At 38.5% G+C, this 20,000-nt stretch overlaps 2 long non-coding RNA genes across 2 annotated transcripts in view; one reads left to right on the forward strand and one right to left on the reverse strand.

Annotated features, from left to right (window-relative positions):
• The window catches only part of LOC143119061 (uncharacterized), a 10,134-nt gene extending 738 nt beyond the window's left edge, over positions 1-9,396 (forward strand). Inside the window, exons 2-5 of the long non-coding RNA XR_012986246.1 lie at positions 794-874; positions 1,186-1,218; positions 3,307-3,583; positions 7,817-9,396. This is a non-coding gene — a long non-coding RNA (uncharacterized LOC143119061). The remainder of the gene's footprint in view (positions 1-793; positions 875-1,185; positions 1,219-3,306; positions 3,584-7,816) is intronic.
• A 2,639-nt stretch (positions 9,397-12,035) lies between these two features.
• LOC143118377 (uncharacterized) lies at positions 12,036-17,392 on the reverse strand. The gene is made up of 2 exons (XR_012986127.1): positions 17,138-17,392; positions 12,036-13,618 (listed from the first exon to the last, which is right to left on the reverse strand). It is a non-coding gene; the product is annotated as an uncharacterized LOC143118377 (long non-coding RNA).
• Between the last annotated feature and the right edge of the window lie 2,608 nt (positions 17,393-20,000).

Here is a 20,000-nt window from a genome sequence, read left to right on the forward strand (position 1 = left end):
ATATTCACTTATAATATAATATTGTATTTCTTTAACCTGATTAAGAGAGGGGTTTAATTCAATGTAGAATTGCAATGTGTGTGGCCCATAATATTAGAGATTAGATTAAGCTAGATTTAGATTAGATTCAACTTTATTGTAATTTAAAAGAGTAGGCTACAAGTACAGAGCCAATGAAATGCAGTTGACATCCAACCAGAAGTGCAAAGAAGCAGTTATGTAGACGATCAAGATTAATTATGTACAACAGTTAAATACATAGGCAAGTTTTCCAGATGACGTGTACAGTGACAGAAATAGCCTATACAGTGAATATGGAATGTGTGTCTAGCCTATAACAAAACAAATTGATAATAATACATAATAATGATAATAGCAGTAATTACAGTAGGCCACTCGCACTGTTGTTGGTGACGTGTCTGTTTCCTATTGTTCCATGCCACTCTCCTACTGTCTCCTTTACTGTCCTGCGCCACTCGCCTACTATATTTTGCCTCTTGCCTACTGTCCAGCACCATTCGTCTACCGTCTCCTATGCTGACCCACGCCACTCACCTACTGTTTCCTAACTGTCCCATGCCACAAACTGTAACATTAAGCTGACACAATCTTGCTGCACGGTTACTTATCTGCATGCAATCACTATTGCCAGCTGTTATGAGTAAACATTATATTGGGACACCAATATATTTCTGATTCATGGGCAGTGTATTTGCTACTGAAGAAAAGGAGAACACATAGTAATTGTTCTTGGATGGGTATTTAGAGTAAGGTTTCTATTGATCTTTTTCAGATAAGGCCTCTTCATTTTCAACTGTGAAGGATCTACATGGACTTGGTCTGGATAGCCTTTCCTGTTTTGATGAGCCAGTCGGTATGTATTAGACATTCTTTAGGATAAAAGGAGCCATATGTTATCAAAAATTCTACACCCATATGTAGAAAAGCTTTGTTGCTGTTTGTTATTGTTGTTGTTGAAAACTACGTTGAATGCAAAGAGATACATATGTCCCTTGGGAGGAGAGGGATGAGTGTGGATGGTTGAATTGTCCAACAGGCGAAAAATTTATGATTGTGTATGATTGTGTTTATGTCTGTATATGATTTTTTGTACTTGTTCCATTTTAAGTATGCTTATATACTTTACGCCATGGTGGTCTAAATTGTCTTTATTGCCACTTGCAGGGTCTAGAGGAAAAACCCTATATGAGCCCCAGGGTGAGTAGTGTATAATTATTTTATCCCAAGCTTGATTTTCGTAGAAAGGTGTTCAAACCAAAATCAAACCAAAATCTTCTAAAATAATAGATAGATAGATTTATTATTTGTCCTTTCAGAAAATTGTTCTGCGCCATACAGTAGACAGTTAGACAAGACTGAATACAAGACGGAATATAGACCAGAATTTCCCTCACCGCAACCGCCCCCACCCTACCACACCCCCACACATACTCAACATCAGGGCAGAAGGCACAGACCCCACTACACATGTATAGAATGATAAAGTGCAGTTGTGCATACTGTGATAGTCCAGCTGGAAAGAAAGTGCATGGTCCTGCAGGTAACGTCTTGTTCATCAATATAATGCTAGTTGGAATGAATTACCAACTGGCTCAATTTGTTTGGAAAGAAGGTAGCCTGAACCTGGTGTATGGGATGTGACATATCTCTATTAATTGCATGACCTTTCATCAACACCCTTCTTTCACAGGTCGTAGCAATACTGTCTAGTTTTTGCCCCTCAACCTTGCTGGCCATGTTAACTATCTTGCTCAGTTTGTTTTCTTTTTGGTCACTGACAAAGAGAAATACCAGGTAACACAACAAAAAAATAGCATGCTCTCCACAAATGAATGATAGAAAAGTAACATATCTCTATCCACTCTAAATTGTCTTAGTTTGCACATAAAATGCAGCCTCTGCAGCCCCTTTTTATAGATGGTGTTGGTATTACTGTCCCATTGCAACTTATTATCTATTATTGTGCCTAAGTACTTGTACTCGACTACAATCACAACATCCTCACCATTTTTAACCATACACTGGGGGGGCTGGCTCCCAGTTCTGTACTGTAGTCTATTATTATTTGCTTTGTTTTCTGTATATTTAGAAGAAGACAGCTGGACCTACACCATTTCGCGAATTGATCCACCCAGGCCCTGTAGTTGGTCTCCTCGCTATTCTGTATTAACCCCACTATTGCTGTGTCATCTGCAGATTTTATGAGGTATGAAAACGCTCGAAAAACGCCGAAGAGCCCCGTATAAGAGCCCCAGTGTGATAGGCTGGTTGCTGTCATGTGACACACGCCACCACAAGAAAGTGGAAACGCATCGTAGAGCTGGCCGTGTGGGGTAAGGTAAGTTAAACTACGTAAATTTAGTAAATAATAATAATAATGTTGTTGTTTTTTGTTGTTTCGAACAAAATATAGAGATAGTTATCCTGACTAAAACTCCTTTATGCTGTAAAACAACTAGAATCACGCGAAATTAGTGCAATTTCTTAGTCAATGTCTTATCGAAATGAATGCGATGGTGATACAATCCTGCTTTTCAATTAGTTGACATGGTGTTTGACATTAAATTATAATGAGGTCAGTTTCATGTAATAAGCTATTTGTTTCTTTGGGTCTGGGTAATTGAAATTAGCAATTTCTTAGTACAATTCAATGTCTTATAATGGTAAAAGACGTGGACAAATACGTGATAATTAGCCAAATAAATCATTGTTCACGACACGTTATGGTTAAATTATCAGAATGAGTGTGATGGTGATACAATCCTGCTTTTCAATTAGTTGAGATGGTCTTTGACATTAAATTATAAGCAGGTCAGTTTCACGTAATAAGCTATTTGTTTCTTTGGGTCTGGGTAATTCATGTGACAAAAAATTCTGTTATAGGCTACTACCGTTTTTCAGAAAAACAAAGCAGTACAACATTTCTATCTCCAAAATAATGCATTGTACGCATGTGTGTACTACGTAGTGCATGCAGCTTTTAATGTCCAAAGTAGCCTATACTGATTTTCCTGCATAAGAACTACAAATACTCCTCCAAAACTACAGTCTTGACACTTGAAGTTGTGGAGTTATATTTTAGTAGCCTATTCTATAATTGCATAAATACCCACATCGGTATTACCCTTGTCTCACCTGTATACAACATATGTCTATGAATTGCAGTAGTGATCAAATGAAAAAGGAAAGAAAGGTGTCCTGATGTGTTGTTTAGGGATGGTCCTGCAATGTTTTCTCGACATATCTTTATGTCTTTTTTTCTCCCCTCTACTTATGTTTTCACAGATCCTTGCTCCTGATATCCTGATGTATGGATTGCACTTCATTATATGACTCCAACAGAACACTCACAGAAAGGAGAGTGGTGTCAAACTACAAGACAGCCAGCATGTAAGCAAGGCCTTGATTGTCCTTGTTTGGCTACTCATTTGTCTACTTCCTGAAGAGGCTGAAGCATGCTGGCCTTGACACCTCAGTCCTTGCTTCCATTAACAGCTGTGTTATGGAGTGCATCCTCACATCATGGTCTACTGCAGCGGTGGATACAGAGGACAATTGGCAGGTATTTTACATCACTTTTACATTACTTTTACTGTGATTTTGCTAGATATGGTTGTCGCTGTGCTAAATATAGGCCCATATTGTAGATCGAGAAACGCATTGTACAGCTGATACATCTTGGGCTATACTATTAAGGGACAGCTGAATTGACCACCTAAATCATATATTTTCTGAAAGCCTATAGCCTCTAGATGTCAATTAATATACATTAAGACATGCCCAAACTTCCTACTGACTTTGGTGCATCATAAGGCGTACATAGGCCAATATTGTAGATCGAGAAACGCATTGTACAGCTGATACATCTTGGGCTATACTGTTAAGGGACAGCTGAATTGACCACCTAAACCATATATTTTCTGAAAGCAAATAGCCTCTAGATGTCAATTAATATACATTAAGACATGTCCCACCTTCCTACTGACTTTGGTGCATCATAAGGCGTACATAGGCCCATATTGTAGATCGAGAAACGCATTGTACAGCTGATACATCTTGGGCTATACTATTAAGGGACAGCTGAATTGACCACCTAAACCATATATTTTCTGAAAGCCTATAGCCTCTAGATGTCAATTAATATACATTAAGACATGCCCCACCTTCCTACTGACTTTGGTGCATCATAAGGTGTACATAGGCCCATATTGTAGATCGAGAAACGCATTGTACAGCTGATCCATCTTAGGCTATACTATTAAGGGACAGCTGAATTGACCACCTAAACCATATATTTTCTGAAAGCAAATAGCCTCTAGATGTCAATTAATATACATTAAGACATGTCCCACCTTCCTACTGACTTTGGTGCATCATAAGGCGTACATAGGCCCATATTGTAGATCGAGAAACGCATTGTACAGCGGATACATCTTGGGCTATACTATTAAGGGACAGCTGAATTGACCACCTAAATCATATATTTTCTGAAAGCCTATAGCCTCTAGATGTCAATTAATATACATTAAGACATGCCCCAACTTCCTACTGACTTTGGTGCATCATAAGGCATACATAGGCCCATATTGTAGATCGAGAAACGCATTGTACAGCTGATACATCTTGGGCTATACTGTTAAGGAACAGCTGAATTGACCACCTAAACCATATATTTTCTGAAAGCAAATAGCCTCTAGATGTCAATTAATATACATTAAGACATGTCCCACCTTCCTACTGACTTTGGTGCATCATAAGGCGTACATAGGCCCATATTGTAGATCGAGAAACGCATTGTACAGCTGATACATCTTGGGCTATACTATTAAGGGACAGCTGAATTGACCACCTAAACCATATATTTTCTGAAAGCCTATAGCCTCTAGATGTCAATTAATATACATTAAGACATGCCCCACCTTCCTACTGACTTTGGTGCATCATAAGGTGTACATAGGCCCATATTGTAGATCGAGAAACGCATTGTACAGCTGATCCATCTTAGGCTATACTATTAAGGGACAGCTGAATTGACCACCTAAACCATATATTTTCTGAAAGCAAATAGCCTCTAGATGTCAATTAATATACATTAAGACATGTCCCACCTTCCTACTGACTTTGGTGCATCATAAGGCGTACATAGGCCCATATTGTAGATCGAGAAACGCATTGTACAGCGGATACATCTTGGGCTATACTATTAAGGGACAGCTGAATTGACCACCTAAACCATATATTATCTGAAAGCCTATAGCCTCTAGATGTCAATTAATATACATTAAGACATGCCCCAACTTCCTACTGACTTTGGTGCATCATAAGGCATACATAGGCCCATATTGTAGATCGAGAAACGCATTGTACAGCTGATACATCTTGGGCTATACTGTTAAGGAACAGCTGAATTGACCACCTAAACCATATATTTTCTGAACGCAAATAGCCTCTAGATGTCAATTAATATACATTAAGACATGTCCCACCTTCCTACTGACTTTGGTGCATCATAAGGCGTACATAGGCCCATATTGTAGATCGAGAAACGCATTGTACAGCTGATACATCTTGGGCTATACTATTAAGGGACAGCTGAAATGACCACCTAAACCATATATTTTCTGAAAGCCTATAGCCTCTAGATGTCAATTAATATACATTAAGACATGCCCCACCTTCCTACTGACTTTGGTGCATCATAAGGTGTACATAGGCCCATATTGTAGATCGAGAAACGCATTGTACAGCTGATCCATCTTAGGCTATACTATTAAGGGACAGCTGAAGTGACCACCTAAACCATATATTTTCTGAAAGCAAATAGCCTCTAGATGTCAATTAATATACATTAAGACATGTCCCACCTTCCTACTGACTTTGGTGCATCATAAGGCGTACATAGGCCCATATTGTAGATCGAGAAACGCATTGTACAGCGGATACATCTTGGGCTATACTATTAAGGGACAGCTGAATTGACCACCTAAATCATATATTTTCTGAAAGCCTATAGCCTCTAGATGTCAATTAATATACATTAAGACATGCCCCAACTTCCTACTGACTTTGGTGCATCATAAGGCATACATAGGCCCATATTGTAGATCGAGAAACGCATTGTACAGCTGATACATCTTGGGCTATACTGTTAAGGAACAGCTGAATTGACCACCTAAACCATATATTTTCTGAAAGCAAATAGCCTCTAGATGTCAATTAATATACATTAAGACATGTCCCACCTTCCTACTGACTTTGGTGCATCATAAGGCGTACATAGGCCCATATTGTAGATCGAGAAACGCATTGTACAGCTGATACATCTTGGGCTATACTATTAAGGGACAGCTGAATTGACCACCTAAACCATATATTTTCTGAAAGCCTATAGCCTCTAGATGTCAATTAATATACATTAAGACATGCCCCACCTTCCTACTGACTTTGGTGCATCATAAGGTGTACATAGGCCCATATTGTAGATCGAGAAACGCATTGTACAGCTGATCCATCTTAGGCTATACTATTAAGGGACAGCTGAATTGACCACCTAAACCATATATTTTCTGAAAGCAAATAGCCTCTAGATGTCAATTAATATACATTAAGACATGTCCCACCTTCCTACTGACTTTGGTGCATCATAAGGCGTACATAGGCCCATATTGTAGATCGAGAAACGCATTGTACAGCGGATACATCTTGGGCTATACTATTAAGGGACAGCTGAATTGACCACCTAAACCATATATTATCTGAAAGCCTATAGCCTCTAGATGTCAATTAATATACATTAAGACATGCCCCAACTTCCTACTGACTTTGGTGCATCATAAGGCATACATAGGCCCATATTGTAGATCGAGAAACGCATTGTACAGCTGATACATCTTGGGCTATACTGTTAAGGAACAGCTGAATTGACCACCTAAACCATATATTTTCTGAACGCAAATAGCCTCTAGATGTCAATTAATATACATTAAGACATGTCCCACCTTCCTACTGACTTTGGTGCATCATAAGGCGTACATAGGCCCATATTGTAGATCGAGAAACGCATTGTACAGCTGATACATCTTGGGCTATACTATTAAGGGACAGCTGAAATGACCACCTAAACCATATATTTTCTGAAAGCCTATAGCCTCTAGATGTCAATTAATATACATTAAGACATGCCCCACCTTCCTACTGACTTTGGTGCATCATAAGGTGTACATAGGCCCATATTGTAGATCGAGAAACGCATTGTACAGCTGATACATCTTGGGCTATACTATTAAGGGACAGCTGAAATGACCACCTAAACCATATATTTTCTGAAAGCCTATAGCCTCTAGATGTCAATTAATATACATTAAGACATGCCCCACCTTCCTACTGACTTTGGTGCATCATAAGGCGTACATAGGCCCATAATGTAGATCGAGAAACGCATTTTACAGTTGAAACATCTAGGGCTATAATATTAAGGGACAGCTGAATTGACCACCTAAACCATATACTGTATTTTCTGAAAGCCTATAGCCTCTAGATGTCAATTAATATACATTAAGACATGTCCCACCTTTCTACTGACTTTGACAATACAAAATAGTGTCATGTATACATTTATGTCCTCCAAAGTTTGCAGGAAGGTGGGCCATGTACTAGTCTGTTAACTCACATGTACAAGTGACAGGCTTTAAGAAAATATATGGTTTGCATGGCTGAAACTGCTTTGCCTTTGTGTTGGAGCTCAAAATGTTCTAAACATATCTTAAATTTCTCTCTACTACTTATGTTTTCACAGATCCTCGCTCCTGATATCCTGATGTATGCATTCCATTTCATTATATGACTCCAACAGGACACCTACACAAAGGAGCTGTTAAAGCAGTGTCTTTCTTCAAACAACAAGACAGCGAGCATGTAAACAAGGCCTTGTTTGTCCACTTCCTGAAGGGGCTGAAGCATGCTGGCCTTGACACCTCAGTCCTTGCTTCCATTTACAGCTGTGTTGTGGAGCGCATTCTCACATCCTATGGTCTGCAGCGGGTGGTGTCATCGCTTTATTTATCATTGTTTGTGTAAATCTTACACATCTTACACAAAAGTCTAAAATAATCTAAACTTCATTCACTCTCCATGTATAGATCAAGATAGACTTGCAGAACAGGCTGCAGGGCAACAGTCTGATAGCCTGCATGAAAGCATAAATGGTCCGCACTTGTTAAAAAGTGCAATTATCAAAGGGCCCTTGAATTGTGTTTTTTTAAACCAAGGAGTATGGCTGTAGCGATGCTGTCAGCTCTGCCATAAGCAGTGACTGTGATTATGTTTGCACATTTTGAAAATGTTGTTTTTCTTTCTTTTGCATTATTTTCCACTTCATTGTTGTATAGTTTGTATAATGTTTGTTAAAGTTGCACACATTAATTCACTGTTCGTATTTGTAAAAATGTGTATAGTGTGGTATAGTTTGTATGGTGGAGTCTTTATTGTATCGCACAAACAAGAACACCCCACCCCACCATACCACTTTGACTAACCAATTTTCTGCGGGAAACCCTGGATGCTTTCTAAAGGTATTTTGTGAAACATAGGGGTTGCTATGGTAGTGGTTGCTAAGCTATTGCTAGGGTAACTGAGAAGGTTGCTATGGTGTTGCTACGGGATATATGGTGGTTGCTATGCAGGTTTATAGGGCAATCATGTTGGTTGCTAGGTTGGTGATAGAGTAACTGAGAAGGTTGCTAGGGTGTTGCTAGAGTAGATATGGTGGTGCCTATACTAAATTAAGTGATTGCTAGGCTGGTTGCTAGGGTAATTGAGATGGTTGCGAGGTTAGTCATGTTGGTTGACTATCAAAGTGGTTGCTAGGTTGGCATTGTACAGGTGGTTGCTAGGATGTTGCTAGAGTAGATATGGTGGTTGCTATTCCAAATAAAGTGGTTGCTATGCTGGTTGCAAGGTTAATCATGTTGGTTGCAATGGTGGTTGCTCGGTTGACATTGTGGTGGTAGTTGTGAGGTTGTTGGTAGGGTAATTAATATGGTTGCTAGGTTGTTGCTATGGTTCTTATGTTGGTTGCTAGGTTGTTGCTAGGGTAACTTAGAAGAATTTTGTTCAGCTAATACATTTTGGCCTACACTATTAAGGGACAGCTGAATTGACCATCTAAACCATATATTTCCTTAAAGCCTATAGTCTGTAGATGTCAATTAATATGAATTAAGACATGTCCAACATTCCTATTTACTTTGGTGCATCATATAGGCTTAAGCAGTACTACTATTTTTGCTCTTAGACTATAAAAATCCATAATCACTTTAAAAACGCTAACTGATTACAATAGTTTTTGAAAGTCAATTTCCTTAAATCATGATTGAAATTGTAACTATATTCTTTATTGAATAATGTTAATTGACTATAATACTATTGTATTGTCATCCTTCTTTGGGACTTAGGGAGTACTTCAATATCCCCTTCATGTATCAATGTACATTAAAGCATCTTTGATAGTAAAGGACTCTCCATGTAAATAATTACTTGAATTGTCTTTCACTTGTACTGGTTCTATATGTTTGGACCACTGATTGACTGCACTCTGGTTTTCATCAGCAAGGTCAAGGCTTAAATTAACCTCAGATAAGTCTGTTTTCATCCCATGCATTATATGTGCTAATGTTGTGAAGTAATTGGTGTGACCCTACAAAGGCCTGTCTAACCTATGACCTATTAACCTAGGGTTAGTAAATATGGGATCGGAGTGAAATTACCTCACACATTCAGAAACCTCAAAGTGAAATGACCTCACACATCCAGGAAGCTACAGCAATACAAACTCAGCTACTGGTCTCAAATACGGCAAACCAGTTGCCAATTTCTATGCCCTTTATATCAATTTGTGCTACATGTTATTAGTTGAAAATTACTGGTGTAAGTTTATCTGACCTGTCTGACCTTTGCAATTTATGGACATGTACACATTGGTTTCGCATTTCTAACTAGAATATGACTGATTAAATTTGACATGTAACATCCTTGGATGACACAAAATATAGTGAAATGGACTCAACCCTCACATATTCAGACTCTGTAGCACCCCCTACAAATCCTTTTTTTTTTCAATCTTTGGCTCCGCCTCCTGACAACACACAAGCAGCTATATTTGAGTGTGTAGTTAAATCGCATCTCACATATTCACAGACTCTATAGCACCCCCTAGAAATCCAATATTTCCTATATTTGGCTCCGCCTCCTGGCAACACACAAGTCATTAGATGTCCTAAATTTGACAAACTAGTTTGTTATCATCCCGTATATCAAAATATGTGCCATATGTTGGTACTATCTTGAATTAACTGGTGTAATCCTATCTAGGCCTGTCTGACCTATGCAAATTATGGCCATCTAAACCTAGGGTTAGCATTTCTAACTTGCATACCTCATAAACAGACTAAATTTGGCATGTGACATCTATCTATGACATAAAATATACGAGATATGTAAAATCACACCTCACACATTCATAGACTCTATAGCGCCCCCTAGAAATCTACATTTTCCAATCTTTGGCTCCGCCTCCTGACAACATACAAGCAGCTGGAGGTCTCAAATTTGACAAACAAGTTTGTTATCATTACCTGTATCAAAATATGTGCCACATGTTGGTACTATCTTGAATTAACTGGTGTAATCCTATCAAGGCCTGTCTGACCTATGAAAATTATGGCCTTTTAAACCTAGGGTTAGCATTTCTAACTTGCATACCTCATAAACAGACTACATTTGGCATGTGACATCTATCTATGACATAAAATATACGAGATATGTAAAATCACACCTCACACATTCATAGACTCTATAGCGCCCCCTAGAAATCTACATTTTCCAATCTTTGGCTCCGCCTCCTGACAACATACAAGCAGCTAGAGGTCTCAAATTTGACAAACACGTTTGTTATCATTCCCTGTATCAAAATATGTGCCACATGTTGACATTTCATGAAATAATGGGTGTGACACTTACCTAGGCCTGTCTGGCCATATGGGTGTCTCAATTGTAGTTTCTGAGTATGCCCGGTGCATCAAAAGTCCCACAACACCTAAGATAAGTGAAATTGGGTTTATTTCAGCACAGCACACCTCTGTGTATCATATTCAATAAAAATATGGATGTTTTAATGGTTTGTGTATGATTTAAGAACTTTTGTTGGTCAACATCTGTCAAAAAATGCTCTCTGAACGGCCATTTCTGAAGATTTCTTGTGCATCAAAATTCCCACAGCACCTAAGATAAGTTAAATTGGGTTTATTTCAGCACAGCACACCTCTGTGTATCATATTCAATCAAAATATGGATGTTTTAATGGTTTGTGTATGATTTAAGAACTTTTGTTGGTCAAAACAATGCTCTCTGAACAGCCATTTCTTAAGATTTCTTGTGCATCAAAAGTCCCACAGCACCTAAGATAAGTGAAATTGGGTTTATTTCAGCACAGCACACCTCTGTGTATCATATTCAATCAAAATATGGATGTTTTAATGGTTTGTGTATGATTTAATAACTTTTGTTGGTCAACATCTGTCAAAAAATGCTCTCTGAACGGCCATTTCTAAAGATTTCTTGTGCATCAAAATTCCCACCGCACCTAAGATAAGTGAAATTGGGTTTATTTCAGCACAACACACTTCTGTGCATCATATTCAATCAAAATATGGATGTTTTAATGGTTTGTGTATGATTTAATAACTTTTGTTGGTCAACATCTGTCAAAAAATGCTCTCTGAACGGCCATTTCTAAAGATTTCTTGTGCATCAAAATTCCCACCGCACCTAAGATAAGTGAAATTGGGTTTATTTCAGCACAACACACTTCTGTGCATCATATTCAATCAAAATATGGATGTTTTAATGATTTGTGTATGATTTAAGAACTTTGTTGGTCAACATCTGTCAAAACAATGCTCTCTGAACGGCCATTTCTTAAGATTTCTTGTGCATCAAAAGTCTCACAGCACCTAAGATAAGTGAAATTGGGTTTATTTCAGCACAACACACATCTGTGTATCAAGATCAATCAAAATCTGTAAGTTTGTGATTGCTTTAAACAGGGGGTTGTCCAATACACATAAAACAAACAGCAAAGGTATGCTAATACAAAGCAGCACTACAGGCACTAAATAATAATTTACATTTGATCAGATTCACCTTTATTGTCATTGTGCAGAGTAAAAGTACAGAGTTCCCACTCTAAGTCAAATGTAAAATTCTATGACTTTTCCCTGACAAAACACCTGAATTTCCATGACTTACAATATACCGACCAATGATTTCAGAGCACCCGCATCAAGAGTCTTTTACTTTTTTAGAGCGAGAGATGAATAAATAGGCATTGGCAGTTGGGCTACTCAAGCAAGCTGTAAAGCTAATAACCAGATATACACCAATACTGTGTGGAAATATGCATTTTGGCTAGTACATCATAAACCACTACGACAAAATTCCCTGATATTCCATGACCTTGCCCCCAAAATGATAAAAATTCCCTGACTTTCCATGTCTGGAATAGACTTTCTAAAATTCCATGATATTCCAGAAATTCTATGACCCGTGGGAACCCTGTACAAAGCAAAAGTGCAATGTGATATACAAAGTATAGACAGATGGTGCATAGGCAGGACAAGAAATACTGTATAGTGTCGTGTAGACAGTAATATGCAGTTGGTTTACAGAAAGTGGTTTAGAGTAATATAAATTAGATATAAATATGGGCAGTGTATTAACAGAACATATGAGAAAAACAGAATAAATATGGATATTCAGTATGAACCATATAGACAGATATGTGCAGTGTGGTAACAGTACCATTGTAGTGCAGAAACAGTAACATTATAAGAGTAGTAAGAAGTGTATGTTCAGGATGGATAGCATGAAGAGAAGTAGAATATGGTTATGTATAATTGTAATTACAGTATGTGCATTTGTAAATAAATAACACTATGGGTGGAATAGGGTATTTGGGGGCTTAGTTGATTGGTTGTCACCGGGATACAGAGCTACAGTCCAGTCGGGTGACAGCCACAGAAAAGAAGCTTCCTCTGAACCTGCTGGTTCGGGTGCAGAGAGACCTGTAAATAATAATAATAATAATAATAATAATAAAGACAATAATATTTTTCAAGACCATAGAGAATGCTGTTGCAGTACTCCAGTCTTGAGGCGATGAGGGCATGGACGAGAATGATGCATTGTTGAGCCGTCTGGTTACAGTAACACAAGACCCATCCTGTCAGACTAGGCCAGAAGTCCCGTCACCGGAATGATGTAGAGGACTTTGAGACAGTCATGTGGCGCCTATGACCAATGGTCACAATACAGAGGACACCTGTCCAGTCAATGAGCAGTGCTTGACAAACATCATGTGTAGAAGACCCATTTTGCAAAACGATGTAGACACCCATCTATTCTCAGGAGCAGTCCTTCTATAACGGGCAGCAACAACTGCAGAAAAATCCCCGGGCTTTGCCTTGCTCCTTCCTGGCCTGTGCCTTGCTCCTTCCTGGCATGTCTTTCTGCTTTGGTGATGAGCCTGATAACAGCTGACAACCTGGAAATTAGAAATAGAGATAAAACAAGTGTACAAAGAAAGAAACTACAATCTCAGTGTTTCTCTTGACATGTTCAAACATACTGATGACTATAAAGTCCACTTATAAAATGCAGGTCTATGCCTTTAATATAGTGCGCAAAAGTATTTAAAGAGGGTGGACCAAGTCCTAGTATGGTTTAGGTGGTTGAATCAGCTGTCCCTTAATAGTGTACGCCAAATTGTATTAACTGAACAATTTGTTTCTCAATCTACAATATGGGCCTATGTATGCTTTATGATATGCCAGAGTAAGTAGGAAGGTGGGAAATGTCTTAATTAATATTAATTGACATCTAGAGGCTATGGGTTTTCACAAAATATGTGGTTTAGGTGGTCAATTCAGCTGTCCCTTAATACACTAGCACATGGCCCACCTTCCTGCAAACGTTGGAGGACATAAATGAATACATGGCACTATTTTGTATATTGGCAAATGAATGGGGCATATAATAGGTTTTGAGCTCCAACATAAAGGCAAAGCAGTTTCAGCCATGCAAACCATATATTTTCTTAAAGCTTGTCACTTATACATGTGAGTTAACATAATACATTAGCACATGGTCCACCTTCCTGCAAACGCCTTATGATGCACCAAAGTCAGTAGGAAGGTGGGACATGTCTTAATGTATATTAATTGACATCTAGAGGCTATAGGCTTTCAGAAAATATATGATTAAGGTGGTCAATTCAGCTGTCCCTTAATAGTATAGCCCGAGATGTATCCGCTGTATAATGCGTTTCTCGATCTACAATATGGGCCTATGTACACCTTATGATATGTCAAAGTCAGTAGGAAGGTGGGACATGTCTTAATATATATTAATTGACATCTAGAGGCTATAGGCTTTCAGAAAATATATGCTTTAGGTGGTCAACTAAGCTGTCCCTTAATAGTACAGCCCAAGATGTATCAGCTGTACAATGCATTTCTCGATCTACAATATGGGCCTATGTACGCCTTATGATGCACCAAAGTCAGTAGGAAGGTGGGACATGTCTTAATGTATATTAATTGACACCTAGAGGCTATTTGCTTTCAGAAAATATATGGTTTAGGTGGTCAATTCAGCTGTCCCTTAATGGTATAGCCCAAAATGTATCCGCTGTACAATGCGTTTCTCGATCTACATTATGGGCCTATGTACACCTTATGATGCACCAAAGTCAGTAGGAAGGTGGGACATGTCTTAATGTATATTAATAGACATCTAGAGGCTATAGGCTTTCAGAAAATATATGGTTTAGGTGGTCAATTCAGCTGTCGCTTAATAGTATAGCCCAAGATGTATCAGTTGTACAATCGGTTTCTTGATCTACAATATAGGCCTATGTACGCCTTATGATGCACCAAAGTCAGTAGGAAGGTGGGACATGTCTTAATGTATATTAATTGACATCTAGAGGCTATTTGCTTTCAGAAAATATATGGTTTAGGTGGTCAATTCAGCTGTTCATTAACAGTATAGCCCAAGATGTATCAGCTGTACAATGCGTTTCTCGATCTACAATATGGGCCTATGTATGCCTTATGATGCACCAAAGTCAGTAGGAAGTTGGGGCATGTCTTAATGTATATTAATTGACATCTAGAGGCTATAGGCTTTCAGAAAATATATGGTTTAGGTGGTCAATTCAGCTGTCCCTTAACAGTATAGCCCAAGATGTATCAGCTGTACAATGCGTTTCTCGATCTACAATATGGGCCTATGTATGCCTTATGATGCACCAAAGTCAGTAGGAAGTTGGGGCATGTCTTAATGTATATTAATTGACATCTAGAGGCTATAGGCTTTCAGAAAATATATGGTTTAGGTGGTCAATTCAGCTGTCCCTTAATAGTATAGCCCAAGATGTATCCGCTGTACAATGCGTTTCTCGATCTACAATATGGGCCTATGTACGCCTTATGATGCACCAAAGTCAGTAGGAAGGTGGGACATGTCTTAATGTATATTAATTGACATCTAGAGGCTATTTGCTTTCAGAAAATATATGGTTTAGGTGGTCAATTCAGCTGTTCCTTAACAGTATAGCCCAAGATGTATCAGCTGTACAATGCGTTTCTCGATCTACAATATGGGCCTATGTATGCCTTATGATGCACCAAAGTCAGTAGGAAGTTGGGGCATGTCTTAATGTATATTAATTGACATCTAGAGGCTATAGGCTTTCAGAAAATATATGGTTTAGGTGGTCAATTCAGCTGTCCCTTAACAGTATAGCCCAAGATGTATCAGCTGTACAATGCGTTTCTCGATCTACAATATGGGCCTATGTATGCCTTATGATGCACCAAAGTCAGTAGGAAGTTGGGGCATGTCTTAATGTATATTAATTGACATCTAGAGGCTATAGGCTTTCAGAAAATATATGGTTTAGGTGGTCAATTCAGCTGTCCCTTAATAGTATAGCCCAAGATGTATCCGCTGTACAATGCGTTTCTCGATCTACAATATGGGCCTATGTACACCTTATGATATGTCAAAGTCAGTAGGAAGGTGGGACATGTCTTAATGTATATTAATTGACATCTAGAGGCTATAGGCTTTCAGAAAATATATGGTTTAGGTGGTCAATTCAGCTGTCCCTTAATAGTATAGCCCAAGATGTATCCGCTGTACAATGCGTTTCTCGATCTACAATATGGGCCTATGTACACCTTATGATATGTCAAAGTCAGTAGGAAGGTGGGACATGTCTTAATGTATATTAATTGACATCTAGAGGCTATAGGCTTTCAGAAAATATATGGTTTAGGTGGTCAATTCAGCTGTCCCTTAATAGTATAGCCCAAGATGTATCAGTTGTACAGTCAGTTTCTCGATCTACAATATGGGCCTATGTACACCTTATGATGCACCAAAGTCAGTAGGAAGGTGGGACATGTCTTAATGTATATTAATAGACATCTAGAGGCTATAGGCTTTCAGAAAATATATGGTTTAGGTGGTCAATTCAGCTGTCCCTTAATAGTATAGCCCAAGATGTATCAGTTGTACAGTCGGTTTCTCGATCTACAATATAGGCCTATGTACGCCTTATGATGCACCAAAGTCAGTAAGAAGGTGGAGCATGTCTTAATGTATATTAATTGACATCTAGAGGCTATAGGCTTTCAGAAAATATATGGTTTAGGTGGTCAATTCAGCTGTCCTTTAATGGTATAGCCCAAGATGTATCCGCTGTACAATGCGTTTCTCGATCTACAATATGGGCCTATGTACGCCTTATGATGCACCAAAGTCAGTAGGAAGGTGGGACATGTCTTAATGTATATTAATTGACTTCTAGAGGCTATTTGCTTTCAGAAAATATATGGTTTAGGTGGTCAATTCAGCTGTCCCTTAATAGTATAGCCCAAGATGTATCAGTTGTACAGTCGGTTTCTCGATCTACAATATGGGCCTATATTCAGCACAGCGACAACCATATCTAGCAAAATCACAGTAAAAGTAATGTAAAAGTGACGTAAAATACCTGCCAATTGTCCTCTGTATCCACCGCTGCAGTAGACCATGATGTGAGGATGCACTCCATAACACAGCTGTTAATGGAAGCAAGGACTGAGGTGTCAAGGCCATCATGCTTCAGCCTCTTCAGGAAGTAGACAAATGAGTAGCCAAACAAGGACAAACAAGGCCTTGCTTACATGCTGGCTGTCTTGTAGTTTGACACCACTCTCCTTTCTGTGAGTGTTCTGTTAGAGTCATATAATGAAGTGCAACCCATACATCAGGATAGAAGCAAGGATCTGTGAAAACATAAGTAGAGGGGAGAAAAAAAAGACATAAAGATATGTTGAGAAAACATTGCAGGACCATCCCTAAACAACACATCAGGACACCTTTCTTTCCTTTTTCATTTGATCACTACTGCAATTCATAGACATATGTTGTATACAGGTGAGACAAGGGTAAAACTGATGTGGGTATTTATTCTATTATAGAATAGGCTACTAAAATATAACTCCACAACTTCAAGTGTCAAGACTGTAGTTTTGGAGGAGTATTTGTAGTTCTTATGCAGGAAAATCAGTATAGGCTACTTTGGACATTAAAAGCTGCATGCACTACGTAGTACACACATGCGTACAATGCATTATTTTGGAGATAGAAATGTTGTTGTACTGCTTTGTTTTTCAGAAAAACGGTAGAAGCCTATAACAGAATTTTTTGTCACATGAATTACCCAGACCCAAAGAAACAAATAGCTTATTATGTGAAACTGACCTGCTTATAATTTAATGTCAAACACCATCTCAACTAATTGAAAAGCAGGATTGCATCACCATCGCACTCATTCCGATAATTTAACCATAACGTGGAGAGCATGCTACTTTTTTGTTGTGTTACCTGGTATTTCTCTTTGTCAGTGACAAAAAAAAACAAGATAGTTAACATGGCCAGCAATGTTGAGGGGAAAAAACTAGACAGTATTGCTACGACCTGTGAAAGAAGGGTGTTGAAGAAAGGTCATGCAATTAATAGAGATATGTCACATCCCATACACCAGGCATATGAGGTGTTGCCATCAGGGAAGTTCAGGCTACCTTCTTTCCAAACAAATTGAGCCAGTAGGTAATTCATTCCAACTAGCATTACATTGTTGAACAAGACGTTACCTGCAGGACCATGCACTTTTTTTCCAGCTGGACTATCACAGTATGCACAACTGCACTTTATCATTCTATACATGTGTAGTGGAGTCTATGTCTTCTGTCCTGGGGCCGTATTCACAAAGCCTTTTATCTTACCACTAGGAGTACTCCTAAATCGCACTAAAAGATTTTAGCTAGGAGTTTTCTCTTAAAAGTTATTCACAAAGCCTTTCAGACCTACTCTTAGTAAGGAAAAATGGCAACTCCTAAACTAAGAGTGAGTCTTCGTTGCTATGGATGACGTCATTACTCATGCACGAGCTTGACTGAAGTGACCACCTTGATTGGCTGATGATTGTAACGCGGGAATGATTCCAAACACCTCCCTTACGATGATGAGTGACAGGTGACAGGTCTGAGAATGCGTGCGCTACACAAGTAGCTCGAAGGACGGAAGATGATGAATAATTGAATAAAAAGGCCTAGCCTAAATGAATAAAGAGTAAGGCAAAACAAATAGCCTACAGTAGTAGCCTAATGAAACATACGGACTGATGCAGTATCTTTTGCAACATTATTGAATGTCACATATGCCTACGTTTGCAAAGAAGAGACCATTTTAATTTGATTCACAATGAAACGTTACATTTAATTTACATGTTAACAATGAGTAGTTTTGGTTGTTGTTGGTGGCGTTATTGCATCCCTTTTATGAATGCAAAATTGTTCCCTCGCGATTGGAAGCTCCTGTTGCCGCATAGGCGACGCATTTCAAAACATCGCAACGTGAAATGCCACAAAAAGCTGTTTGTGAATAGGTCTTAGTGAGTTAGGAGTCCTCTCGACTACTTTTAAGCTGTCCCAGACTTAGGTGCTACTTTTAGGTCTAAAATGCTTTGTGAATTACTTTTAGTGAAAAAAATTAGGAGTCCTAAAGTTAGGAGTGACACGCCCATTATTTTTAGGAGTTGCTCCTAAATTCGCCACTTAGGAGCTACTTTTAGCCTTAAAATTCTTTGTGAATACGGCCCCAGATGTTGTGTATGTGTGGGGGTGTGGTAGGGTGGGGGCGGTTGGGGTGAGGGAAATTCTGGTCTATATTCCGTCTTGTATTCAGTCTTGTCTAACTGTCTACTGTATGGCGCAGAACAATTTTCCGAAAGGACAAATAATAAATCTATCTATCTATCTATCTATCTATCTATTATTTTAGAAGATTTTGGTTTGACTTTGGTTTGAACACCTTTCTACGAAAATCAAGCTTGGGATAAAGTAATTATACACTACTCACCCTGGGGCTCATATAGGGTTTTTCCTCTAGACCCTGCAAGTGGCAATAAAGACAATTTAGACCACCATGGCGTAAAGTATATAAGCATGCTTAAAATGCAACAAGTACAAAAAAATCATATACAGACACAAACACAATCATACACAATCAGATTTTTATGCCTGTTGGACAATTCAACCATCCACACTCATCCCTCTCCTCTCAAGGGACATATGTATCTCTTTGCATTCAACGTAGTTTTCAACAACAACAATAACAAACAGCAACAAAGCTTTTCTACATATGGGTGTAGAATTTTTGATAACATATGGCTCCTTTTATCCTTTTATCCTAAAGAATGTCTAATACATACCGACTGGCTCATCAAAACAGGAAAGGCTATCCAGACCAAGCCCATGTAGATCCTTCACAGTTGAAAATGAAGAGGCCTTATCTGAAAAAAATCAATAGAA

The sequence above is a fragment of the Alosa pseudoharengus genome, unplaced genomic scaffold (genome assembly GCF_046254945.1).
Source record: "Alosa pseudoharengus isolate Yale_2024_CS ecotype anadromous, Long Island Sound unplaced genomic scaffold, YU_APseudo_1.1 YU_APseudo_1.1_scf_12, whole genome shotgun sequence".
NCBI classification, from domain to species: Eukaryota; Metazoa; Chordata; class Actinopteri; order Clupeiformes; family Clupeidae; genus Alosa; species Alosa pseudoharengus.